A 27,779-nucleotide genomic window follows, 5' to 3' on the forward strand; every position below is an offset into this window, starting at 1 on the left:
GAGTGGATCAGAGTAAAGTGCATTTTCAAACATCCACTCTACCACAACGTCACGTCAGTTTTAGACGCAAGTGAACATCTCAAGAATTACTGCAGTTCCTCTGCTTGGTGCTGTTTGCAGAAATCCTTCAGTCAACGTTTGGATCATTTGACGAAGAGCAGCGGCTGCATATTGTAAGCCAGTCAGGAGCCCCAGTACTGAGAGGACTCTGCACATTTATCCAGTAAAAACCCTTACACTGATATTGAATTTATTTGTAGAATGTAATGAAAACCATAACTCTCAATTTGGGATCAAATTGAACTCATATGGGACCTTTAAATACAGATACACCTTAAATTGCGCTGAAACCAACAGCTTCAAATATTTACCACAGGAAGGTTTTAGCTGCAAGTCAGTGAATGGCTGATTGTTAAATTAAAGCGGCAAACATCGGTGTATTTTACACTTCTAAAAGGAAGACCAAAAACTGGAAATCCTGATGCTTTCCTTGTGTAACGCTGAGAGTCTAACAGCTGTGCTTTGTAGAGAAACTGCCTCCTCACAGACATTTTGAAGGTTGAGATATTTCTCTCCTAAACTGCAAAACGTTCCATGATGGCTTTAATCTGCTGCATTCGAAGGCCAACTCCGACATGAGATGGAGACGCTGTATCTTCTCCTCTGTCTTCTGCTCCTGCATCCATCCTCCCCTCCTCTCGCCTCTGTCCCCGTCCTCAGTCCAAATGAATGACGCCAGCTGGGGTCGCCTGGCTGATGCTGGGCCCTGCTAGGTGGCATTGACAGCTGAATTATCCCACAGGCCGTGGCGGCTGATTATCAGCGGAGAAGTCATCAGCCTCCCACCAACCCCCGCGAATCCCCAATCTCTCCATCCTCTCCCCCCCCCCACCATCCTCTTCCCCGTCCCCCTGTCACCCCTTGTCAGGAGAGGGGCGCCTTCTCCAAGCTCGCCACACGGGTCCTCTTGACAGGTAATCTCAACAGTAACAATTACCGCCATTACTGGTGTCATAAACAAGTGACGACCCCAAGCCAGGGCAATAACAAAGGCTTTATAATTCACCATGCAAGGCCATATAAATACATGCCAACAGGTAACAAGTAATCTATCAGATAGGATGAGGGCCGGTGCTCCCTGACACTGGACTGAATCAGTGTGTGTGTGTGTGTGTGTGGGTAAAAGGTGAGGACTGAGGAGCAGATTGAAGTCGAGCCTGTGTCGGCAAATTTAAATATAATCACACCAGGAAAAGGATTTCAGTGTGTGATTATGTTTGCAAGTCATCTTTGCTTGATGTTTAGTGAGGCAGTTTTGTCAGGCAATAGATGAGACCATTTTATCTGAGAAGGTTATTGATTCTGGGGTTGTTATTGATTTAGCAATAGAGGCAATACTTCACTGTAAATCTTTGATTATCACACACAGAGAGAAATGACACTCAAATGCATCAAATAAATCTGTACGTGTCTTGAATATTGACAGAGGAGCAAAAATCCTAATTGGAGATGAAACAAAGGCATTTATTATGAAATTATTATTGATAAAACACGTTGAATTTGTGAGAGAGCTCGAGTGAAATATTCACTGCATCAAAGATCTGTCGGTAAAATGATAAACTGTTGTTAGAAAAAGGTGTATTTCTTAGTTTCAACATTTTTCTAATTTTGCAAATTCATTTCAATATGGTTGAAGTCAGCTCGGTCCGTTAATAATTTCACGCAATTTTTAAAAATCATATATATATATTTTGTTTTGCCAAACTATTGTGGCCAGACGCGTTGATTCTCACCACTTGAAGTTTGGGCCAGATTGCTTCCTCTCCTCAGCAAAGCAAACAAGGCGTCGTGGCCTGGAGCGCTAAAATAATTTGAGACTCCCTAATGAGGAGAGCTGAGCAGCAATTAACACGTGTCAAAGTCGACATCATCAGGTGCCACTCTCATTTTCTTCCCAAGACTCACTGGATGTTTTTTCCCCTCTTCTCCTCCCGTTTCCTCTTGTTTGTTCCCACCCGAAGGCGACGGTGGCAAAAACGAGGTTTCCATTTCTGACGCGGCTGGACTGCGGCGCGTTTAACGATCACCAGTTAACGCCAACGAAATTGACACGCCGACGTCTCGCCTCATCTTTTATTCGTTTTCTTTCTTTCCCTGCTTTTTTTTCCTCTTGCAGCGGCAGTCAGAGCAGACAGGCCAGTTAACGGTGCATAATTCGTGCAGGAGCGATGCTCCGAGCGCAGAGGCGTCAGGAGGCGAGAGGAAGGCAGGAGCTGCGGCCAGCGCGCTGATGCTCAGCTAAATCCTGCATCGTTATGCTCACAAACAAAAAACAAAAACAAAACACAGACTGATTTATTATTTCAGACTCGTAACAAGTCAAAGTTAAAACGAATTCTAATTGTATAATTATAGAATAAGATACAAACGTGTTGATTTTTTAAAAATGTTTGCAACAAAAGTAAAATTTCTTTCCATTATCCTCTGTTTAAGGACATAATTTAATACTAAAACCAGATTAAAAACAGCGATTATGTTGGCTGAACTAAGACAAATACAAGTAAATAATTATGGTGTGTGGGCTCAGCACAAATTGGGACAAAAAAAACCCAGAAAATTTTAATAGAGTAATAAACAAAAAATAATCTTCATTTAGATTAGTTAAAAAATATGGTTATTTGAATGTATTTCTATTTTACTTACTACATTAAGAAATAATTAAAGGGATGGCTCACAAGCATTTCATATTCAGAAATAAAATTAAAACAAAATAAAAAAAAAATAAATGCATGGAAGGAGCAATATCACACCTGGAGATACTGAAATTAAAAAAAAGGTTGCATTTGCCATCAAAATGTAAATAACTTCCAACTAAAACTGTTTTTGTAATTGTTGAAAAATGCAGTTTATTGAAGAATTAAAACAGGTCATTTCACTTACATCTCGGCCTTTTGCATACGCTACACTGTGATGCTTAAATGACCACGTTGTGAGCTTAAGTTTCCAAATGTGTCAAGTGTCAAAAGAAGTTACTGTCAGATTACTCTATTAACAAAAATTACTTCCATAAGCACAATTACAGGGCAAAATGCGAGATCTATGCTCAGCTCGAGTTTTATTTTTATATTTACAGTAATAATTTATGACAATTAAACATCTGGAAAGTCTGGATGTAAAACACAGATGTGTTTAATCTCTGGATAATTTACCCTACAAATGTCAGCGTGCTTACAAAGATGAATAACAGAAAGAAAATAAAAAACAACCTAGCAACAGCAGTCCTGAAACTAAAACACATCAACAACAACACTACAAACTCATCTCTCAACTTATGTGTTCAGCAGATTACATGTTTCTCTGCTCTTCTAGCTGCAGCATAAAGAAAAAGAAAGAGAAGAAGAAAAGGAGGAGGAGGAGGAGGAGGAGGTGTTTTGTTGTCATTCTTCTGACCTGAGCCGCTCATCTTCCTCAGAGCTCAGCAGGAGCTCGGCCGGCGCTCGCCTCTCCTACCCAGGGTCCTTTTGGTGTGTGCATATCATTTGCATACATTTGTCGCTGGCTGACGAGGCCTCACTCTCATTAAAGCCTTGTCTCACAAATTCCCTCCCAGAATCCTGCTGGTCCTCACTGCCATGAATCCGTACCTGTGGCGGTGGCGGTGGCGGCTGCTGCTGCTGACGGCATGCTGTTGTCCAAAAGCAACCAGACCGAGGGTGAGAAGACCGGGGGAGGGCGGGGGAGACAGAGGAAAAGAGAGGAGATGTATAGGAAGAAAGGGCAACAGTTTCTGTGCCGTGAAAACAAAAGAGAAAGCAAAAGGAGAGGAAGAAAAAAACTGGAGTCGAGAGAGAGAGAGAGAGAGAGAGAGAGGATAAATGAGTCCTCTGTGTGCAGGGAGCTCTCTCTCTCTCTCCCTCTCCCTCGCTCACTTTCTGACTCCTGAACCAGGCTCCATTTTGTGTTAAGCAGCTCCCTCTCATGACAGATCTCTGGTGGGGTCAGGGTTCAAAGTTGAGAACGGGGTCAGTTGTAACACAACATGCAGAGGAACTCCACAAACTCAAGCTCTCCACCTCCCAAATTTCTCCTCCATCAGTCCACCCGTCGTGGTCAAAAAGTGCTTCACAGGCTGCGGGGTGATAAACTGCTGCATTGTTCATGTATAAAGATTTTGGAAAAGAAAGGAGCAGAGCCAGCAGTGCAGTACCGGAGAATCAGGCTCAAAAGATGGCTGCGTCAGAAAAAGACAAAAAGCTGCTGCATCGGTCGGGCGCGTTGCTTCACGTGCGATCCAGGAAGTCCACTTTGATTAATAGATCTCACAAGTTAGGAGGCTTATAAGACTCCAAAGCACTTAAAAGCAGCTTTTATCACTATGAGACCAGGTTTAACAAGTGTGGGAAATTATCAGCGTGACAGTCATTTCAACGATGGCAGGGTAAACAGCGCAGAGTTCACATTATGAAAGGAATCCACCAGGATTGTGTGCTTGCATGTATTTGACTGGCCCTGACTGATGATGTTGAGTTTATTTATTTATTTATTTATTGCCAGATGACCCTGGATTTTTTTTCCTCTGCATTAGCATGACTGGGAGGACTGAGCTTTTCACACTGTGCTGATGTAGATCTTACTGCATCTCTCAGTGCTTTCCAAAGTCCATCCTTAATCCAACCTCAAACCCATTTATTCCAAACGAAGATGTAGATCTTTAGAATATGTCATAAAACTAGTTTTATTTTTTACAAAAGGCCAGATAAGTTAAAACTGTAGTTTAACAAACATTAATTACTTAGGGCCAAATGGTACTACCTATAAGAGCAGAGGGATGAGTTGATGAAGTCAAAAGCACAACACGCAAAATGAATTAATATACCGACTGCACGAATGTAGTGTGAGTACGTGCATGGACAATCACACACACACACACACACACGCAAAATGAGCCAACAAAGTACAAACATGCAGACAAACCACATCAGTCAAACCTCCACACCACTGAACACAAGTAGATGGCGAAAAACAGAGAGAGAGCGAGAGAGGGAAAAAATGATGAAGTCGGATTTGAACATCAAACAATAAACAGTCCATTAAGTCTGCGGGTGGGGTGTGTGTGTGTGTGTGTGTGTGTGTGTGTGTGTGTGTGTGTGTGTGTGTGTGTGTGGTGGTGGTGGTGGGGGGGGGTACTGGGAAGGAGGGGGTTGGAGGAATGATGAGAGTTTATTTAAAGCATGGTGACCCCGTGGCCGAAGGCTGCTTCGGTGCAGGGATGAATAAAACTTTAATGGCTCATAAAACACAGCGACCCCTTTTCTGAGCCCTGCTTCACAGCGTTTATTCCTGCTGGAGCCAGCCAATCAGATTGTTCCAATCTCCAAACACATACAGAGAGAGAGACAGAGAGAGAGAAAGAGAGAAGATAAAAGTATAGCACAACATTTTGGGAAAATGTGCTTATTTGCTTTCTTTCTAAGTGTGAGGTCAGGATGAGTCTCATGTCCTTGTGATAAGTGCAGATCTGTAGTCAGGGCATTTCCCCACTGCGGGGAACTAATAAAGGCCTAACTAATCTTAACATTAACATGTTAGGAAATTAACTTTATGCAATAACAGAAAGAGTAAAACATGTGCTGCACGTGTGGCTGCAGCTTTGCCAAAGTTTGTCAGTGAGCTTGAACTTTGGTTTTGGTGTGTGTGCGGCCTTCATTGCAGCAAACCTGGCAACCTCGCTGTGAAGACAAGACTTCAGGATGCTTTTGGTTTGTTTGCTAAGAAATTGTTTCAGCAGATTTCAGTTAAGTGTCAACATAAACTAGGGTATTCTCATTTCCGTTTGTGTTGAGATGACACAAACATGTTGCAGTGTGAAAAGGATTGAGCCTCAGAGCTGTTTCTCCTGTACTTTTAAACTTTGAACGGGGGCTTATTGACACCGAGACCTGATTCTGATAACGATCTGCTGATATCACTCTAGGAAATAAAGCTAGAGGGCAAATTTCCCAACGTTTCGAACCACTCATTTATTCAAAGATCATTTAAAAGTGTAAGACAAATGAAAGTAAAAGTCATTGAAGCGGGACAGAGGTGGCGAGAGAGCAGGAAAAACCTGAAGGCACTTGCAGAAGGGGATAGAAACCATTTGAGGTAGAAAAACAGAAACAGAAAAGGGGAGAACAGGGTGAGAGACCACAGATGACACTATGTCATTTATCTTCATAGACTTTCACACAGATGTCTAAATCCCACACACACACACACACACACGCTGCCCCTTAGACTTTTTAGTACGACACTGCGAAGGTAGAAACTGTTGCCAGCGGTTTAATCAAACCCATGTGAACTGCACTTTTTGCCAAGCACCATTTGCCTCTCTGGAAGCGGGCCTGTGACAATCTGAAGCTTGGGTGTCAATCCACACCACCCTCACCCCGGGGTGCTGGGATCCGTAAACAAGCAGCTGTCACCTTGTTTCACGCTCAGCCATTTTCTTACCCACCATTTCGCTCAACATGTATGAGTGTTCACCGAATTCCAGGAGTCATTATGTTGATGCGTTGAAGTGCTGTCATTTGTATTTTTAGTAGCCACTTTTTCCAGGATTGCTTCATCTAATTATACTCCAGTTAATCATAGCCTACATTTCTCAGAATACTTTTGTCAAATCACAAAGAATAAGATCTAACTCACATGCATAATATATTTCTGCTGCTCGGGGTCCCTCAGTAATAACAAAACACAAGGAGCGTGGGATCACGGAAGCTGTACACAACTCGGGCAGAAAAAGTTTTATTTGTCTTACGTTCAGCCACGACTCCTGGCAAAAGCGGACCAAATGAAATGCACCATTACTTTGAATAAAATGACATTACAGATTTCACCGGGTGTGGACACTGTAGGAGACGTTTGGGCCGATCAAAGTACATTGTGATGGCTTTGCGCGCATATCACTGCACTCAATGCATCGTCTAGTTCGAAACGCTACAGACTGCAGCTTTATCAACATCAAACTGACTTTGTGACTTCATGTTTTTTTTCTTGGGGCCCATGTTCGGGAAGAGTGAGGAAAAGTCAAATAATTTTGACATCCAAAAGCGGACAACAAAAAAAGATACACGTCAACGTCTTTGTTGTCAAAGTAGAAAGTAGTGCATTTTTCTTTTTAAAGTATCGGACAAACCTTTTATTGTGCGTGTGTGTTTCAGTCCATGACCCACCTCACCCCTCTCTCCCCTCCTTGTTCAGCCCAGTGGGTGTCATTCTCAGGTCATGAGACTGTAAATACACACTGTTAGACCCCAGAGCCATAAATCAGAGCGAACAACCTGAACTCCTACATAGACAGATAACATGAGACTGACATTATACGCCTGCTGGAATACATAACAGCACCACATATTCACAGCTCACAGTGAGATAGTGATAAAAATCAAATGAACACAGCTAACACCACTGTTAGCCCTTATGGGAGCTTAAGGAACAGGGCTATAGCTGCTTTTATCACTTTTCCCAGAATAGCCCTGGTTAAAGTGGAGAACCAGTGTTGCTAATTCAAGTTAAGAAAAGGTTATCTCAGTTCATTTAAACAAGTTCAATACAACCAAAGTTAAAAGCTAAAAGCTAAAAACTGTACTCAAATTAATGTCAAATCAAGTTTTCCAGAATTTTCAACTACATTAACACAACATAGTGCATTTTACAGGCTTCATAATGTTGAAGCCTGTAAAATGCAGTTGGAAAGATCCAAACAAACAAACAAACAAACCAACCCGCGAGTGGAACTTGAGTTGAGATTATTTTGTCAGAAGGGACTTTTAAACAAAGTCTACGACCTCCACACATTTCTGTTGTGCTCAGATTATAGTGCTGTTACTGCTGTTCATTTGAGCTTCTACATGCTGTCTGCAGTTGTGCTGGTGATTTTCCTGATGTTACTGTTAAAATATCCACAATGTGTATTGATGTATGACATGGCAATATACTTAAAGCATTGTTGTCTTTGTGCTATCAACGCTGTGAAGTCAAGCTGCTTTTACTGTCAACAAATATCAGCTCTCTTCGGCATTTGCGAATGTATCCTCATTATCTCGATCACTGCAGTTATTCCAAGAGGGCGTGATTGAAACCATAGATCATATAAATTGACAGGACAGGACCACAAAAGATGGCTGAACATTAATGATCACACCCACAGTGGCTGAATATTGATGATCCTGTTTATGGAAAGTCCTACAGTAAAAGTTGGCTGCCAGAGCTTGTCATCAATGCCAGGTGTCAAGCTATATAAAAGAAAACTGTTAAGTTTTAAACATAGCTTTAAAATTACGCATCTCTCATTCTCACACCTTTCAAAGACGTTTTACGATCCAGAAGGTATTCACGCACTGCTTCAAGGCAACGCGCTTCTTTAAAAGTACTTTTTTTTTATCCTTCTTGTAAAAGACAGAGCAGTCATTTTTCTGCACGTTTCTCAAGGGCAAAATGTAAAAACATGAGGAGGTTAAGAATTCTTTGTCATAATCGTCAGTCAAGAAGGCTTACTGAACAGACAGAAAATGTGTTTTTCACAACAGTTAAGGGAAAGTCAAACACTGTGCAAACCCATCGCTTCTTATGTTGTCATTGGTCTGTCCTCACAAGTAGATTGTGTTACCAGGATAAAAGTTGGCAGCAGTTTGTGCGTATATATATATATAACATTTCTGTAATACGTATCATATTACGTTCAGATCGCATGTATATGAGCTGGCTCAGGAGGAGGATGGGACTGTGGTGGCCTAAAACCTGAAGGCGAGATATCTGCCAGTGGGGACACCACTGAGACTGCTTCAACTGACTTCAACTTGCAGCTGTCTTTGTGGTAACAAAACTGGGAAATTTTTAACTCAGTTCCCAGCCAAAAACCCAAATATTTTTAAGGAAATGTGTGGACATTTTCCCGTTGCATTTGTGGTAACTTTTTAAAGCCAAAACCGTAACTAAGAGGTTTTTGTGCCTAAAGTAAACAAGACCTTAAACACAGCATTGTCAAAACATAAAATTGCTAATAAAAAAGTTTGTCTTCAACATAAAGATATGTAAATAAAACGGAACAGAATGTCAGAAATACACTATATGGACAAAAGTATTGGGACATCTGACCATTACATCAACAGGGACTTTAATGGCATCAAATTCTAAACACACAGACAGCTCTGCAGCTATAACAGCTTCCACAACATGTTGGAGTGTTTCTGTGGGAATTTGTGCCCATTCATGCAGTAGAGCATTTGTGAGGTCAGACACTGATGTTGGACCAAAAGGCCTGGCTCACAATCTCCATTCCAGTTCATCCCAAAGGTGTTGGATGGGGTTGAGGTCAGGACTCTGTGTGAGCCAGTCAAGTTCTTCCACACCAAACTCATCCAACCATGTCTTTATGGAGCTTTGCTTTGTGCACTGGGGCACAGTCATGCTGGAATAGAAAAGGGCCTTCAACAAACTGTTGCCACAAAGTTGGAAGCATAGCATTGTCCAAAATGTCTTGGTATGCTGAAGCATTAAGATTTCCCTTCACTGGAAGTCAGGGGCCGAGCCCAACCCCTGAAAAACAGCCCCATAAAGAGGCGTGTCTGAATATTTTTGTCTATATAGTGTACATGTATATTATGTTGAGACTTTGAAAGGCAATGATACATAAAGGTTGTAATTCTTTTTGGAAGCTGAGCATTTTTTAATGAATTAGTCATATTTTCTTGTAATCCTTATTGCATATCCAGAGCTAATACAGTCATGCATGCCGCTTGAGTAAATAATGGAAATCCAAAATCATATGCTTGAAAACTTATTCATGTTTCCTAAAGTTACCAAGACAGAGTTTAGTGTCTTGGAAGCTACATAAAGTCTCAAATGTAGCCTTGTGTGGTTTCAAGAGTGCAGAACTTTGTGAGGCACCATTGTACCGGCCAGCTGCCTGGTGTGAACATGTGCAACTGCTGAAAAACTGCATGTGTTCTCCAAAACCTTCACCAATAAGTAAAAGCTAAATAAATCACAATGACTGAAGAAAAAATAATCTGCTACAACTGTTACATTAATGTCATCTCCTGCCCAGAAAATCAGCTAAAGGCTCCAGTCATCCAGCCTTTCATGATAATGGTCTACTTGACCTCACCGGAGTCAGTCACTGTGCACTGGAGTTCTCATTACTAAATTACACAAAATAATATTATTCATTATGTCACTGATAGTGGTGACTCCCTGGATGAAAGGCGCAAAAGTGGAATACAATATGAAGGCATTTTATTCAACGCCCTGGCAACAGTTAGACAAAATATCTGGATCTAAACTTTACATCATCCCCTGATATCAGGGGGCAGTTAACTTGAACTGCATTACATTTACATCATTCCATCTGTGATCTCTGAGGCGGTAAATGTTTTTGCAGGCATTAACTCGTCATCAAAGTGTCCGAAATCCTAGAGGGTTTGATCCTCTGGATCTCTGGAGGTTCAGTGGACACACAGTCTACAATTATCTCTCTGTTATGTCAAGTGCGCTTGAGCCAAAAATTGTTCGCTTTGGATTGTTCAGAGCTATCAGGTTCCCATGTGAAAACACAAGGACTATGACATCACTGCGTCACTTAGCTAGTTAGCTACCTCACACTCTCTCACACACACACTCTCACACACTAATCCCTGGTCTTAAGCATGGGAGGCCTACACAGACCGTTTGTCTGCCTGTCTCTCCACTGACTTCCATTACTGAACTAACCAGGGGGGTTTGGGAAATGCAGCGCCCTTGAAATGTGTCACCATAATGGCGCCAGAACAATCAAAATGTATCATGAGAAAATACTTGAGTTTTTAATGAGAGAAAGATTTTCAAGGGCTTTAATGAAATCAGGGTCGATCAATATAGCTTTTGTGTTTAGTAAAAGTAAAACGTAAAAATGTAAAATGCGTTTGTGCACTTCTGATCTCTGCTATGATGAAGTTCAGTATATGCATTACAGGAAAAGGAAGGTGCAAGTGACTAAAATGGACTAAAATGTGACATTAAATGTCTCCAGGATTTCTGGTAGCTGGAACCTTGATGTTAAGTTTACAGTAAATGTGTCCATTAAAGGTCTTCTTGTGGTGAAAATAGCTGAACGTGCTAACAGTAACAGACAATGAGCACAAAATGTAGAGAAAATGACAGCAAGCTGCATTATTTATTTATTTATTTAGATTATAGTATTTTCTTAAAGTCTTAAAGACTTCTGCCTGGATTTTTGTATTTTGTTAGCTTTTTTAAAAAAATCCAATTTCCTTTAGCTTTGCCATGAAATAATTACACAATAACTTTGAAAGCATCATATATTGGCCACTAAAAACTGGATGTTTCTCAACCGCAGCAAAACAGCGGTGGGCAAAATTGACTCAAAACTGAAACACCCAGAACTGAAGTGAATGTGATGAAAAATCTTTCATGTGTTTAAAGGTAAAAGGAAAAAAAGAGGGTGTGTTTTGGCATTCCAAATTATTTAACTTTTACGGCATCCTGAATGAATAAGAAAAGTAATTATTCAGTAAAAGATAATTAACGTTTTTGTTTAAAAAAAAATAAAAAAATCACAAAACAGTCCTCCTGTTTCGGTGTAGGTCTCACCTATTCCTGTGCTGTTACAAATGTCAGCTGCAACTCTGAGCTACCATACGACTGATGCAATTAGCAAGGTTGCTACTCATGAAAACAGGGTGAAACAGGAAAGAGTTGGGAGAGGTGAGAATGAGAAAGAGAGACAGAGATCATATCAGGAAGTGTGAAAGAGATGACTGTGGATGCGATGCTTTTTGCTGGATTATAATACGATAAATAAAATAATAATATCGACTTGGTCATTGTGACGTTTCTCTATAATAACGCTGAAAAAAACACAGATCCTGCACACTTACATTAATGTCCCAAATACATTTAGCTTTTAATTTTACACACATCTCAGCTGCAGTGGTCCGTTTCTAGGAGTGTCATATATTTAAAATAATACTGACATGACCTTGTGTGAAACTTAAGAGGAAGCTAAAACAATGTTGTATCAAACCATAATTCTTAATCTCTCAGAGGTCATTATTCACTCCCTCTCCATCTTAACACTGACAGTTTCCCTACTCTTTAACTGCCATCATCAACCGCAGTGTAATAACACACACTTTCAGAAGTAATAAATTACCGTGCAAAAGCAAATATCACATCAAACTATACGGCCTGGACTTCACTGCTACGGGAGAAAATATGTCCTGTCGCTGCTGTAGCAACACAGACGCTGCAGTCAATAAACTGCTCAGTCATGGTTAGTCTCATGGATTGATACGTTATTGTGAAATGCTTAAAAATATTAATGTGCAAACGTGTAGAGATCTACCAACTCTTTAAAAGCTGGTTTATGATATTGAAAATTGAAAAGTAACAAAGCTCGTAGTTTTTCATTTTCATTCCAATCATCACGGAGCAAGAAAGTAACTGTGCACCTTACTTTAATTACAATTACATCATCAGAGGACATGTACTTAATGTCCCTGTCCCTGTTTGACAGGAGTTTTAAAAGTCTTGTAGTCCAGTCACGGTTTAGCTCAGTATGTTATCATGTCACTTTCTGTAAAGTAGACAGTTTGAACTGCAGTTGCTATTGTTTCCCCTTGCTGAAAAGCAATTCTTTTTTTTGAAAAGTTTGCATGAAATATATATCTGTGTGTGTGTGTGTGTGTGTGTGTGTGTGTATTCTTTATCACATTCATCTTGCACTGGTGCCAGTATCAGGCCCCGCAGTGCAACAAAAAAGTCTTTTGCAGGTATTCTTATTGATATTTTAGTGTTTTTCATTTCCTGGAACACAATAACAAAATGCTGATGACTCAGTGATATCTTTGCTTGGCTCTCTCTCTCTCTCTCTCACACACACACACACACATGCTCCTTGTCTTTGTATTGTTCTGATAAAAGGCCTGGGAGGTGGGGATGGGAGTAGTGAAGTGTGTCAGCTCCTGGAGTAGGCTTACTGTGCTGGGCGATGCACTGGGCCATTACACACGACCTCTGACCCCAGCAGGCACCCTGAGGTGAAATGACGTGGGCCTGGTTTTACTCAGCTGGAACAAGTGAGAAGAAGAAGGCCCAGGGTGACCATGTGTGTTATAAGTGGTTGTATTTATGCATATGTGTTTATGTGCGCTCATACACTCACTGATGTGTGAGTAGTGTTCACGCGGGCCTGTCCTGTGGCTATGCAAATGTGACACGGGGTGTAAAATATGAATTTTAATCACAGTCACCTCCCTCCAATTACCAGCCAGTGCCCTGTCAAGGATCTGTCTGCACACATTTGGTGCATACGGCGTGCGTTGTCACTCCCTCCATCACAACTACAATGAAAGAGAATACAAATATCTATTTAGGTGTGGTGGGTGACTTACATTTTTAGATGATGTTTAGCGCAGGGCTGCAGTATTTCCAGCAGCTGCAGAGCAGTGGAGCTGTATAAAACGTCACTGTAGGCCTTTGCTGTCAGTGTCTCAGATTTATCATTCTGAAGCAATTACAAAAGATGAGAGAAGAGTATTCTGCTTTCAGCTTCAAAGCTCTGCCAAAATACACTACGGCCACAACAAAAGTTAGATATTTTTACTGAAGATTTTATTGACTGAAAGAAATCTTGTTTATTGTTCTTTGTACCAACATAAAATCTAAATGAAACAAGTTTAAGCCTGCTCTCTGGAGGATGCTAAAGTAAAAAGGACTCTTTTCTTTCTTTTTTGCTGTAGGTCTTTCTTCCAGATCCCTCAACAAGTTTTACTAATCAACTGCTTTGAGTTATAAATAGTTAAGAATTGGATTAGGGCCATAAAAGAGGATCTCATCAGACAACAGGCTGCAACAGAGATGTTTACAGAGTCCTTGTCAAGGATTCCCTGTTTGTTATCAGATTGGTCCTAAAGAGTTTTCACTGGGTGATGCGATGTGTTCTCTGATGATACCACAGCGGGATCTGCACTAAAGGAAGTGGGACTGATATAAGAGAAGGTCCACCTCCAAAAAAAAGAAAGTATCTTATTGAAAGTAACTAGTTAAATGACAAAACAAGAAAACATCCCTCCTTGACTGGACATCACAGGCTGGTGATATTTCACAGATTAAGAAGACGTGAGGATGAACTGCTTGTAAATTATCAGCTCACTGCTGACATCTCTGCAGTTACACACACGTTAGATTCGCAGACACATTAACATAAACTCACACACTTAATTTTAGAGATTCTTAATTAGCGAGGCGCGTCTCCGTCGTCTGGGTCCACACGCCAGTCATCTGCGGCTGGGACGAGTCTGTCCACATTAGCATGACCCTCCTCCCTCCTCTGTCCACTCCACTGCTCGACACACAACCACTCGAGCATGGACGCCCTGCTAATTATGGCTTAATGTGTATATACGTGCACATGTGTGCATCCGTGCAGTCAAAGGTACACGACTTGATGGTTGACACAGTCGGCTACGAAAAGGGAGAAAAAAAACCCTGCCATGTGCAAATGTTCTCAGTTCATTACCGTTTGTCAGTCTGTTCTTGGCAGCAATTAAAGACAAAGGATGATAAAGTAATGACTGTGCTGTTTATTTAATTATGTTCTATTCATCTTTATTTGTCGGTAAATAAAGTCAAAAGGTAGAATTTTTTTTGCTGAAAAATTTTGCCTCCTTTTGTTTTGCTTTAACAACTTAATTTTTTATTATGTCTCGACAGAGTTACATTGTATATGGAATAGTGTTTTATTTGATAATGTTATTTTGTTATAGGTTTGTTTTGTGATATTTATCTATTTAACTACTTGCAGGGACATTTTTCATTAAATCAAGTGAACTATAGATTGTTAAACTTACAAGCACCAACATATGGAAACATCAGGGAGTTCATGAGACACAAAAATACATTTAGTCAGAAAAAAAGGCCTCTTAATCATCAATAATTTATAACTTCTGAGTGCAACATTTATAAAAACATATTTGTCAGCCGAGGACGTCTCAGTTCTTCCTTGTGCTTTAGTGAAGTCGAAAAGTTCAGTAATCAACTCTCATTATCCACTCAAAAACACGAAACATACATACACACATATATAAACATCTGCACACTCATCATATCACTGCTGAAAGCCGCATATACAAGACAAGTTACAAAATAGGTGTTGATATTCATATGTAAATACTAACCGGGGCGAGCCTGCATCCGCAGGCGCCAACACACTCCTTTGTTCATCTCCAGTCAGATACACTCACCCAGAAACAATCAGGGTGTGTGTGTGTGTGTGTGGGGAGGGGGGGGGTCAGGGGTATGTCACCAATGCCAACCCAGCCTCCTGCCAATGGGTGGGGGGGGAGTCACCCCGGGAGGGTCAGAAGACAGTGAAGAGGGTGAAAGGTCAGCAGCAAAAGAGTGTGTGAGTTTGTGTGTATCTGGTTTTAAATGTTGTTTCCCACCAGTGTGTGTGTGCGTGTGTGTGCGCCCCAGTTCCCAGTACTTACATCACTCTGTAAGAGATCCCATTAGTGCTCCATTAACCAAAATGCCAATAAAATTACCAACGATGAAAAATAAATTAAATAGTTATGCACAATCTTAACTCTTAAATTTGTAAACTGAGGGAATTATGCACTCTGCAAAATCTGAGGGGAAACGGTGAGAGGATTGCAGATCTGAAGCTAAATGCAACACACAATAGCCTTTCTGTCTGATTCAATCGATGTAAAGGCGGGTTTAAGTGAGTAGGAATTTTCTCACATGGTGTAAATGGCCACGTTACTGCACGATTATGAAAGTCATTAGGAGAGGCTCTAAACATCTCAGAGCAATTTAGAAAATACTCAAGGACACATGAGGTAATCGCTTCAGGGTGCCAAGTGGCGTCAACATGACAGTTGCGATTAAAAACACTTCCACATACCACACGTCCACGGACACACACAGAAAATATACATTTCCTGCACATGCACACATATAGATTCATGCAAATAAACACACATGTGCGCATGACACATGCATACACACAACTTCTAACTTCTCCCATCACAGATCTGATCTGACTTCCCCTCCTCCACACACACACACACACACACACAGTCGAGCTGACTCCTCTCACACACCCACACAGCCATTACAACCAGCATAAACAAGAATGACAAGTTGAGATTAATGAAGGGCCCAGCAGTGACAGACCAATTTAATTGTCAACCATGATGGCTGCTGAACTCCACCAGTGTATTTATACAAGGTTACCGTAGTTACTTAAAATGCTGCTAATTGATCATGACCAATAAGTAATTAGAAAAACTGATAGTGTGTCCTTCCTCCACACGTGTCAAAGACACTGAGGAGGGGCGAACGAGCCTCAGAGTAATGACTGAGAAGAGAGAGAGATCTGAGATACCGTGTGGCATGTTATTGTTGGAGTCACGTCGGTGGAGAGGCTTCATGCTGTAGCAGATAGCACTGTAGTGGCTAATTTGTTCCTTTTTTAAAATTTAGGCAAGTGAGGCATTTTTATGCATATGAGAAAGGTCTGAAGTTAAATTTCAGTAGTTGAAATAGCGCGAACTTTGAGCGCAGCGCTCAGCGGCAGGTTCAGGCAGTGAGCCACGCCACGGGTAGCGCTTCACTGAGATGGGTGCCAACTCTCTAATCATAGGAAAAAAATGGGCCAGCCAGCGGTGAACAGTGCAGGAGCCCTCACATTTCTCACTGTACAAAGCTGTGCCGATCATCACAGATACATGACACAGATGGCAGATCAATGGAAAGGGAAGATCAGTCCGACTTTTGTAGGAAAACAAAATTGTTGTAGAGAAGGTTGAAAGTGGCCACATGTAGCACGAATACACCACTACGCTGCTGCTGTTCAACAAAAGATTTTAATATTTAACTATGTTTGCAGGGATGCTTAAATTCTTTTATTGTTTTGCTTTTTGTTCTTTTTTCTAAATCTGAAAATCTGGAAGGAACCTGAAAGTTAAAGAACTGGACCATAGTTTGTGTTTGTGTGTCCTCATGTGCGCAGATGCAAATCCAACTGCTAAACCTGACTTGATTTACTCCCCAACAACCACGACCTGATGGACGGTGTATTAATTTAACGCAATGTGGAAAGAGATGGGAATCCTATTTTTAAGTAAAAACACTTGCTAATCTTACAATACAGTAATGGAAAGATGTTGTGAATGTTATGTTACCAAAGACAGTAAAACAAAGAGAATGAAATGGCTGACATAAACATACAAATCTCTGACTGTGAAGGCTTCTTCTCATATTCAGTGTAGGCTAAGATACTGCTTCAACCTCTTTGAAAAGAGAACGTCTTACCTCCCTGCCAGCGGTGGTCTGATCCCAGCCCTGTTCCCAGGAGGTTCCACTGGGTTATTCTAACCACTGCGAGCTGACAGTGGCCTTGGCTCCCTGGCTTGACTTCACATCCTCCGCTGGCAGCCCAAGGCCTGGCTCACTGGGAAGGAATGTGTGAGAGAAAGACAGTGTAAATAAATACTGTGGGGTCGAACAGTGACACCACAGCCAGAGGAGACCCCAACGAATTTTAAAAAAAAATGATCTTGGCGGCTGGAAAACAAACTGAAAACCATTTGGCCACCTGTTTCATTTGTAAAATGAATATCAACGCACAATTTGTACTTGATATAAATATTTGGATTAAATTTCTTCTCGTCGTACACTCAAAGACGCGCACACACACACTGTTCAATCAATTCAGTGTACAATGGATGAAAAGAAAAGTTAAATGTTAAATGGACACCTGTACATGTGTGCACGACTTTTACAGAAAATAATATCAAACACATGCTGGCGATCAGAGTTTTCTGTCAAACTGAGAGCATCCAGTTGACTGATGAGAAATATTTTCCTAATTGATACATTCAACACATGAGCCCCTTTTGACATTTTTATGGGAACTAAGAAGTTCCGGGAATTAAACTCACAACTAAATAAGGAAGGAACCGTAATGGTTAAACCAGATCGATGACAGGTTAAAAAGAGATGGTTTGGTTTGAGACATAATTTTCACATGCAACAACACAGCAAGCTATTGTGATGATGGTTGGTTGTTGGAACGGAGGCGTGCTGAGGTGGAAAGCGAGACTGACACCACAACGGTAAGACACCTGTTTCCAAATTATACGCTTAGCGTTTTTGTTTCAGCCGTTTACTTTAGTTCATATCCGCACAGTCCAAACTGAAAGTACTAGTAAACAAAGGTGACCTTCATTTCGCTCACAAGTTTTGGCAGTCAGAAAAGTACAGGCTTTTGTTTGACCACTGAGTGACGTTCATCAGTGTATGCAAAAGCAAGATGCAGAAGAAACCAACCATTTGCAAAATGGTTCACATCCAAAACCAATAAAAGAAAGTAAGATCTCACTGCCAACAAGGTGTCCACTGTAATCACCACAATATTTAGTAACCCAGCTTAAGCAGACACAAATAAACATAACTGAAACAGAATAATTTATTTGAAGAGAAAATTTGAGAGTACAAAACTTCTAGCATTACCACACAACACATGCAGAAATAGAGCCAATCAAATGCAATCAAAATGTAAATTAACAAGTAAGAAATGACAAATCATAGCGCTTTGTAGTTTGCCCCCCCTCTGAGCCTCAACTCTGAGGAGAAGCAGGACTTCTGGTTGCTTTTCGATTTTAGTGTCACAAGCTAATGATGTCAAGGATATTTTTAGACATTTTGACTTGAGAGTGAAATGTGCTTGCAATGTTGCAAAGTTTCCTTAAAGCACCATCCTCTTCCGACATGACGGACTGAACGCCAGCCCCTTGGGCCCATATTAGGTCACGAACGATGCAGCAGGCATGTGCATGGAGATGATTGATGGGAACTCATTCAGGAGGACCGCTCTCTTTCTGATCATTCAGAACGTAAATAGCAACTTTTTGTGTAAATCATGTATCATACTCAGCATGGAGTGTGCCGAATCCAGTGTTTTGTTTGGGTTTTACACGTATCACCTGCTGAGTGAAGCTGCCGTCGAGTTTATATTAAGAAAAGAGAGAAGGTGTTACAACTGGGATGGGTGTAAGACTAGATCACAAAAATACATGGATATTATTGTAGCAGCTTTTGGGAAAAGAAACATGGTCATCTATGAGAGAGCCAAATATTTAGGTGTTTATTTTAAGCATTCACATCAAGCATCTTTCGAGCTGTTGGAGCAGAAGTGAATTGTGTGATTTCCGCCAAATAACTGCACCAAGATGCATAATGATGTACGGTTTCTCAAATAGGCCTTGTGGCTGATTGGATGTTGGCCAAACTGCTTGGAAAGGCAAGCTGCAGTTTGAACCGATGCTCACATTCTTCCTTGTTCACATTTGTCAGAGAGCGTCAATTTTTAAATTGCTTTTTACTCACCGTCTGAAAAGCAAAGAGTAGAGAGAACCACTGAGAAGGAAAACTTTCTGCAAAAGGCTGCTTCAGAGTTCACTTCACATCAGACTTGTTATCCTCGAACTATCCTAGAAATTTTTCAACTACACGGTAGCTCAGACCCCAAGGTGTGATTGCTCAACTAGATGATGAATGCTGATTAATTAAAGAAGCAACACATTCAGCTCTAAGCAGCTGATACACATCTCGTAAATCTATCACTCTGTAAACATCCTTGCCAATAGCAGTCATGTGATATCCCAGCAGCAAATGCACAGCGCTTACTTTGTATGCATTGCTAAAAAAATTGCGCTTAGGAATTGTTCATGACGTCCCCGTTTTCCCAAGTTGTCTTGGGGCCTGCTGTTAGTGTAAAGGCTAATGATATCTAGGGGGCTGGGTGTGAGTGCGCCTGGTGATACAGGTGTGTGCAGAGGGGTAAAAGGTTTTCACCCTATCACTTGCTGAGTTGATACGAACCTCTGCAGACACCTATGGCTGAGGAGGGAGGGTGTGACCTCACCCCTGACACAGGAGTCGGCACCTGTCACACATATTAACGCCCTCGCATGCAAACACACAAAAAGGTGCATGTCTAAATAAGAATCGCGCAAAGGCACCATCCAAAAAGCTTTCAGCTACACACTCGCACTGCCAATACACACAAACACACCCCCCCACCCCCCCCCACCCCCCCCACCCCCCCAGCGCTGTCTGCCACCTCCTGCTCTCCTGTTGGCAGCCGGCTGACGAGCACAGTGGGCAGTGTCAGATAAGAGGGTACGCACAGGCTATGTTTCAAGGTAAGGTGTGTAACAGCAGAGGAAATCAGGGAGCTGATTAAAGTCTCATCAAGTAAATAAAACATTAGGACATACATTATGAGAGACCCAGGTAATTAGCGCATGTCTTTGGTTTAAGTAGAGGAATGTACAGTAACAAGAGCTGCAAGGGAATCCTTAAAAGGCTCAATGCACATCGGAGAAAAGTGTAAGTAACGGACAAATGACACAAAGTACACACTTTGGAAAATACTACATTTAACAAATCATTCATCAAGATAGCAGACATTAGCATGAGTTTAGGCTGTGCACAACTGAAAGCGCTTTTAATGGAAAAAATTCTCCACAGAGCATATCATCTAGACAGTAAGAGGTTGCCCAGAATGACATCTCTAATGACACAGAAACATTTTGTAACGAGGACACTTCATATTGCTTTTTTTTTTATTAATCTGTTTCACATTGTTGCTTCTTGCCTTTAGTGTTTCCTTTCTGCGCTGCCAATAATTTTTTTTTTGTTTCACCAGCCTCATACAGCTGAGGGAAAAGTAAGAGAGACTGAGAGGTGAAGAGTGAAACAGATAGATGAGCCAAAACCAATTCAGACTCTGTAGCTCTCTTGACGATCCAAAATAAGCACTTGACCAAAGCTAACATCACAGACTGCGGCTATATTTATGGTGCAGATAAAATATTTATACAGTGAGTCATAAAGTCTGGTCCTGGAAAACAGCTGTGGGGGTATTAGACACTGCAAGATTTTGGAAATCTAAATACTTTTCTCTAGCAGGTTATGCTATTACATGTGATTTACTATTTAGATATGAACTGTAAAAAAAAACCAACCATCTGTAATATCAAACCTGCCATCTCTCTGACTGACTATTACAGTTTCCTGTTGTCCTATTGTCCAATGAATTTGTCTTTGTCATTTCCATCCAACTTGTTTGTGTTTCTTTAGTTTTGTGCTTCTTGGTGATCAATAATTGATCAATTGAAACCAGATAACAAATATAAACATGAAAATGGGCAATTATTTTATGCAGAAAATGGTTTGTGTACAGGTAGACATTTGAGCCAAGAGCAGGACATAATAGAAATAAATTTGGGAATGGTCCTTCATAAGATTAAGAAAAATGTTATTTCACATTAGAAGTGAATTCCAATGAATGTAATAACACTGAAAGCCTTTTTCTTTTTTATTATTCCTTGGAGTTTTTGATCTCACGTGAAGAGAGCTAATCAGATATAATCCCTTTTGCCAGATTTCAGGAGGTTAGATCTTTGAAGAACCTGGAGGAGAGAACTTCTAACATTTAATCACATAACAGTAAATCCCTGTACAGATAACTGTGGACAGAACTGACATATTCTTCCCCCTTTCCTGGGTTGTAAAGAAAGCCATACATATGAAAAAGTATTCAATCTGGCATTACAAGCTTTTGGAAAACACGCCAAATAATTCGTTGTTGAGAAGTCCATGTAATAAGAGGAAAAAAGTTCTTTCTCAAATGTCAAACTAAGAGAAGAGAGAGCACGAAAAAAAAAATCTCTTATCTGGAAATCTTCCCCTGCCCACTAAAACTAAACAGCCCTGCTTTAAAACTTGATCTTCAGTAAATAATGGATCGTGACACTATCGAATACAGAGAGGTGGATCAGCCTCGGTATCCCAGACTAAACACTGCCCTAGATGCAGGGATGAGTTATGTCTTTTCCAGTCTATAGTTTCATGATTTTGAATGAAAAGCAGCTAATTAGAGATAAATAAATCATGGCGGGCTATCGGTGGCTGTTTGGTGTCGGATGGAAGATCCAAGGCACAGCAAGGTCCAGATTACAGTTAATAATGGAAAACTACTGGTTCAAGTGTTCATAGGACACACAGCCAGCTACATTGCTAACAACATGTCCAGTCTTTGTTGATGCTTGCTGGCATGACTACTACATGAGTCTGTTCATACGGTGAGAGAGTTTGTTGGTATCCGTTACTTACACTATGTGGCCAAAAGGATGTGGACGCCATGTTCACATATTTTAACTTCTTTCTTTTAGAGTTGTGTTAGGTGCCTTATACATCTAAGGTTTTGTTAAAACTCTTCGGGGAAAACTCTGTCCAGTTTCATGTGTATGCCACTCTACACAACAAAAAACCTTCCCATTTTGGTGTGGAAGAGCCAGGCTGACCAGGCTGGAGTCCTCACACATTTGGGATGAACTGGAATGCCAACGTTGAGCCAGGCTTTAACACCCAGCATCACTCACTGACCTAACTAAAGCTCTTGTGGTTAAAAGGGGCCAAATCACTGCAGCCAGTTAACAAAATCATGTGTCCATATTTGGTCATTTGGTGAATTCAGACGTACAGAAGGAAACATGGAATGTATAACATTATCAGGACTGTCATTGTTTTTGACATTACAGTAGAAGATAGAAGATGATATTTAGACTGGGATCTTCAAGCATAAAAATGTTTTTTGGATGGAAATAAAAACATTTCAGGTAGAGACTAGATTAACATTGTTATTAAGTCTGCACTGCAAGCAGTCTTGTTGAGGGACATCTTTCTTTTCTTTAGTAATGGTTCACAGTCAGACCTCATTTAACAATGCCCTCTACTTTCAAATGGTACACGAAATGAGACAAAATACCAGCAAGATCCACAGGGGCGTTATGTAAATGGAGGAAGAATCAGGCCATGTTTGATATTATGCACAATATGTACAGAGTGAAGGGGGTACAAAAGAGCATTAATGCAACTAAGGGACTCTTTCCCCAGTCTTATTCATTAAACATATAAAAGTCCCACACTTGCAGTGAACCCCCCCCCCCCCCCCCCCCCCGAGATGAAATTCTAATGTGATATTAAGAGAACTGGGACGATGGCAGCTTATTATCACGGAGCCGAGGCAGGCAGGCAGGCAGGCGGCCATGTCCTCAGTATGTAAACACGAGCAGAGTTGAACACGTTACGAGATGCAGACTCTGATGTTGTCTCACAGCGAGTGCCGAGAGTACAGCTCTCAAGAGTGCAGCAATTCTTTGGATCTGCGTTCACACAGTTTGTAAGCTGGTTTGTACAAGCGCAGGCTGAAATTGCAGCTTTAGTCTTGAGTGAGGATCAGCTCTCAAAAAGCACTTATGCTACATAATGGACAGAGAGAGAGAGAGAGGTGAGGACATCCAGCTGGTTATGCAGCTCACCCCATTTGACACTGTATGTCTATAAATGTGAGTTATATACAACATAATTTTATTTAAATGGAGGTAAAAGGTGTTTCTGTGGCAAAGTAGTTTTTTTCTCTCACATATTTCTCATATGGGCTCAGTGTAAATTACATTCTGTTTGTCTATGTGGATATGAACAAAGCCAGTACAAAATTCAGATTCAAACCTTTCGTCACATTCAGAGTGGAAGGTTTCTCACCTTGAAAACACACCCACATCTCACATTCTTACTATAACCCAACTAAAAAAGCCAATTAGACGAAAACAAACGTGCTGTTTGTGCAATCCAAACAGCTTACAAATCTCACAGAGCATCACTAGTGTCAAGACCTTTCAGTGCGGCTTTAACCCAGTTCATCAAACATCTGCTCTCATCACGGTCGTAAGTGAGAGGAGCAGTGCAGTGCGAAGACGTTTCAGCCAAAGAAAACTGAATCAGTATACAGCTGAACATAAAACTTGCACAACAGTTGAGCATTTGGCAGCCAAAGAGGCAAATAATTCCTTCAGGAGCTGACAGAGACAAAAGTAGACCCTAAGGAGACTAGCTTTAGGCACAACTCCAAATTAATGCCAATGTGTTCGCCAGCTTTTTAAGGTGACAATATGTCCGTGTCATGTTTACAACTTGTTGCACTGCCCCCATGTGACAGAGAAGAAAATGGTGCTTTCAATCAAAATGGAGCAAGATTTAAAATTAGATTTGTCTTTCTTTCACACAAAAATTATGGTGACACAAACAGCCTCCGTTTTCTAAATTATTCACTATGAGATAAATTTACTTGGTTGTTTGTTTTGTTTTTTGTACAGAAGCACAACCTGCAGTCAGAGATTAATTTGCCAAGCAGAAAAAATATGTTTTTGTTCCTTGTTTACGTTGAGTAATTAATTTATTTCAGCCTCTGAGAAATGTTTTGCACAGAGAAAAACATCATATGTGGTTTGTCCTCATCCAAACGTTTACCAACTGCCCTGACACTCCTGCTCTCTCATGGTGGACGTCTTCCTGAAATCCACACTTTGTCCTCCATTGATAGCTCATTGTGTCCTCACTAGTGCTTTGCCTCTGTGTTTCTCACCTCATGTTGTGTTTACACAGATTGCGAGATGGCTTGGACTCTCTTTGGTGGTTGTGGTTTGTCTTGACAGGATGGCCCAGTTTCACCTCTCTAAGACAAAGCTTTGACTCAGATGCAGACACAAAGACCTCACGCCACCTTCTCTCCCGCTTTGTCTCAGAGCCTGCATATTGGAGACGAGTGGCAGAATCGATGACCATCTCCAAGTGTGATACCGACAGCTAAATGTCAGCCTGCTCTACGGCAAACCTTTCCTCCACTGCTTAATTTATTAAGTTTAGATTAAATCCGGTGAAATTCAATATTTTAATTGAATGTTTAGAGCCTGAGTGTTCAGTGATAAATTTCCATTGGCACCCTGCGCTCCACTATCATGTTTCTCAGTCTAATTACATTTGCATAAATGATGTTCGTCATTATCATCACGGATTGGGTAGGCACTGGAGGGGTGAAAGGAGGAGCTGTGCAGTGTGAAGGGGCAAGAGTGTGCTGAAAGGAAACTGGCATCGGTGATGTTTTTTGTTTTTTTTCTTCATGTGATGACCCACAAAAGTGCCGAGGACACATGTCAAGTATGGAGAGAGTGAGAGTGGTAGGTTTCCATTCAAAGGAGGTTTCCAAGAAGCAAGCATTGGCAATATCAAGTCTCAGGCCCTGAACAGCCACTGACGTGAATGGCAACAGTTCACCTCAGACAGAAGAGAGCCAGCTGAGGCAAACTATCAGTCTGTGTGACCTATTGTCTCAGATCAATGAAAAATAAATTTATCTCATCTTGATAATGTCAGGCAAACCTAATGTAAAGACAGTACAGTTTATTATGTGTTGACCTTTACCTGTTGTTCATTTATCATCGTTACAGACAGGAGAGCTCAGCGGCTGCTACACATTATTACTGAAAGGGTAAAGCACAAAAGTTCCAAAACTTGTATCTGCATTAACCAACATAGTGCCACATTATGTGAGGATTACACACAGCTCTGCAGCTCTACAGGCTTTTAGGCCCCTTTCAGCTAATTGTTTAAGTCTTACAGCCTGTTGGTTTGCTGTGTACTTGGCTGTCAGCAACATCAAGAAGCAGTTTCCAGAAAAAAAGATTCTGATACACAGACCATGTAAACCAAAGCAGCAACCAAATGCATACAAACAAAGTTAGCGGGTGGCTCATGAACAGCATTTGGCAACTAAAGAGCCATATAACCTCTCAGGAGTTGGTGGAGCCAAAAGCAGAACTACAACATAAATAGATGTTGGACTTACATTCATTCATGTGGACAGACACACGACTCCAAATTAATGCTAACGTTGCTCCATGTCTGCTTAGTACTCAAATAGTCAACTGTTTGCTAAGCCACATCCTCTCTGGGCTTTTTATTTTCTCTTTTGTGTGACTGTAGGGAGCCACAGGACGGGACAGAAACAAAAACCAACAATGCACAAAACCACCCTTTATATACCCTCCCAGTAAATAACTGAAATGGGCTAAACCATCACTGGTGAATCTTACTATATGCACACTTATAACCTGGTTCAAACAAATATTTAAAAAGTTGTTTAAAAATAAAATTTCCATCACAGTGACAATGGAATTACAGAACTAAGGATCCACGTGACCACCAACACCGGGAAATATCATAAAAAAACCCCCTTGTAATTTCTTCGTCCCCCCTCCTTGTCAAACATGGTGCAACCAGGAAATACAAACACCTAGGCCACGTTCAGCCCCAACAAAATGTAGCAAAACATTTATTTAAACAGAAACAGTGCTGCACTGAACACCCATTTCTGTTAAGTAGGCAAACTGGCTTTTTAATACAGCAGGGTTTACACATGCTGCTGCTGACTGGGTATTCTCCACACGCTGACACAGCACTGTGGAGGTATGTCTGGCAATGTGAGACTACTAAATGGTAACACTTCTGACACTCCCACCAAATGAGGAAAAAAATGTAACTGTAAGTGGTGCATACCGTCTCGCATCGTTTTGAAGAAATATGTTGCTCAGCTCAGACAGCTCAGATTGAACGTGCCCCTGGTCCTCAGCAGAACATCCAGTCAAACTGACCTCCATGTCTGCTACAAACTGCAGACAGATGGATCCTCCTGTATTTCACAAAGACAAGTATGGCAGCAGAGATGGAGAATTTCCAGTTCATATGTTTGCCACAACGACCTTTTTAATCTGATTTTTTTTTTTTTTAATTTTTAGCCCCATAATAACCAGAAATGGATTAACACATCTTTAAATAAAGTTCTGATAAAGTACAGAAAATTTCTATAGCAGAGCATGTTTGCTCTCTCAGAAATCAGAATCAGACTCTTCATATCATACAAGAGAAATCCCATTTCAAGACAAGACAGAAAATTGTGAAAGTGATGCATGTGCAGCAGCATTTCCCCCACTGACCCACACTGGCTTTTTGTCAGATTTATAACTGATGGCACTGGGTAAGGTGATCTCTGGTAATAGTAACACCACTTGTAGTCATATGTACACAGCATTTCAGAGCCATAAGTGGGTGTCAGCCACTGATGCTGGCAGCGTGTGGGAACAATATGTCCCTGAAGAGGAGAGTGTGATGGGAAAAGATGAACAGAGAGAGTGGAAACAAGAGTTGGCAAGGGTGGGAGCTATTCCAACTTTTAAACAGACTGAGGTTACTTGAGTTTTTAAACATATGAGAGGTTGGTTGTCCACAGCAGGCCTGAGGAAGGGCACAGGCTGACTTATTCAAATTTTAATAGATTAGTGTGATATTCTAGTCTACCTCACTTCTTCTCATCTCAGCAAAAAAACATGCTGACCTCATTTCAACAAGTCTTCTAAATAAGCGCTATGCTTGAAAATTCAGATTTCGCAAGTAGCTTAGTATGGCGCATATTTACGCTTTATGTTAGGTTGTGGCCTCTGGTGGCTGTAGTATTTATGACGGTAGCAAAGGAGGAAGCATGTTCAACCAAAAGTCGGCACTGAGTTATCTGAACGTCTGTATCATACATGACTTACATAATGTATGTACTGGAACTTTAACGTGACTTATTTTAACCCAAATGGTGATATTTGTCCTCAACCAAACTAAATAATTTTGTTGCCAAAATCTAACCAAACTGTTTCAACATTAATAACATGACGGTGAATGTCTGGTATGCCAGTCGTCGGTCTTCTCCAACAGTCAGATAAGTCATTTTGGGAGTTAATGTTTCACTAAGGTATGAATAAACATGTTGAATGAAAAGC

At 41.0% G+C, this 27,779-nt stretch overlaps 1 long non-coding RNA gene across 2 annotated transcripts; it reads right to left on the minus strand.

The window, feature by feature from the left end:
- Positions 1–2,811: 2,811 nt before the first annotated feature.
- On the minus strand, positions 2,812–25,966 carry LOC124066421. 2 transcript variants are annotated; one of them, XR_006844605.1, is made up of 3 exons: positions 25,802–25,966; positions 17,362–17,500; positions 2,812–3,685 (listed from the first exon to the last, which is right to left on the minus strand). It is a non-coding gene; the product is annotated as an uncharacterized LOC124066421 (long non-coding RNA). The 2 variants fall into 2 exon arrangements; XR_006844606.1 differs by lacking the exon at positions 2,812–3,685 and adding an exon at positions 5,225–5,372.
- Positions 25,967–27,779: the final 1,813 nt, after the last annotated feature.

Source organism: Scatophagus argus, chromosome 10 (assembly GCF_020382885.2).
Source record: "Scatophagus argus isolate fScaArg1 chromosome 10, fScaArg1.pri, whole genome shotgun sequence".
Classification (NCBI taxonomy): Eukaryota; Metazoa; Chordata; class Actinopteri; family Scatophagidae; genus Scatophagus; species Scatophagus argus.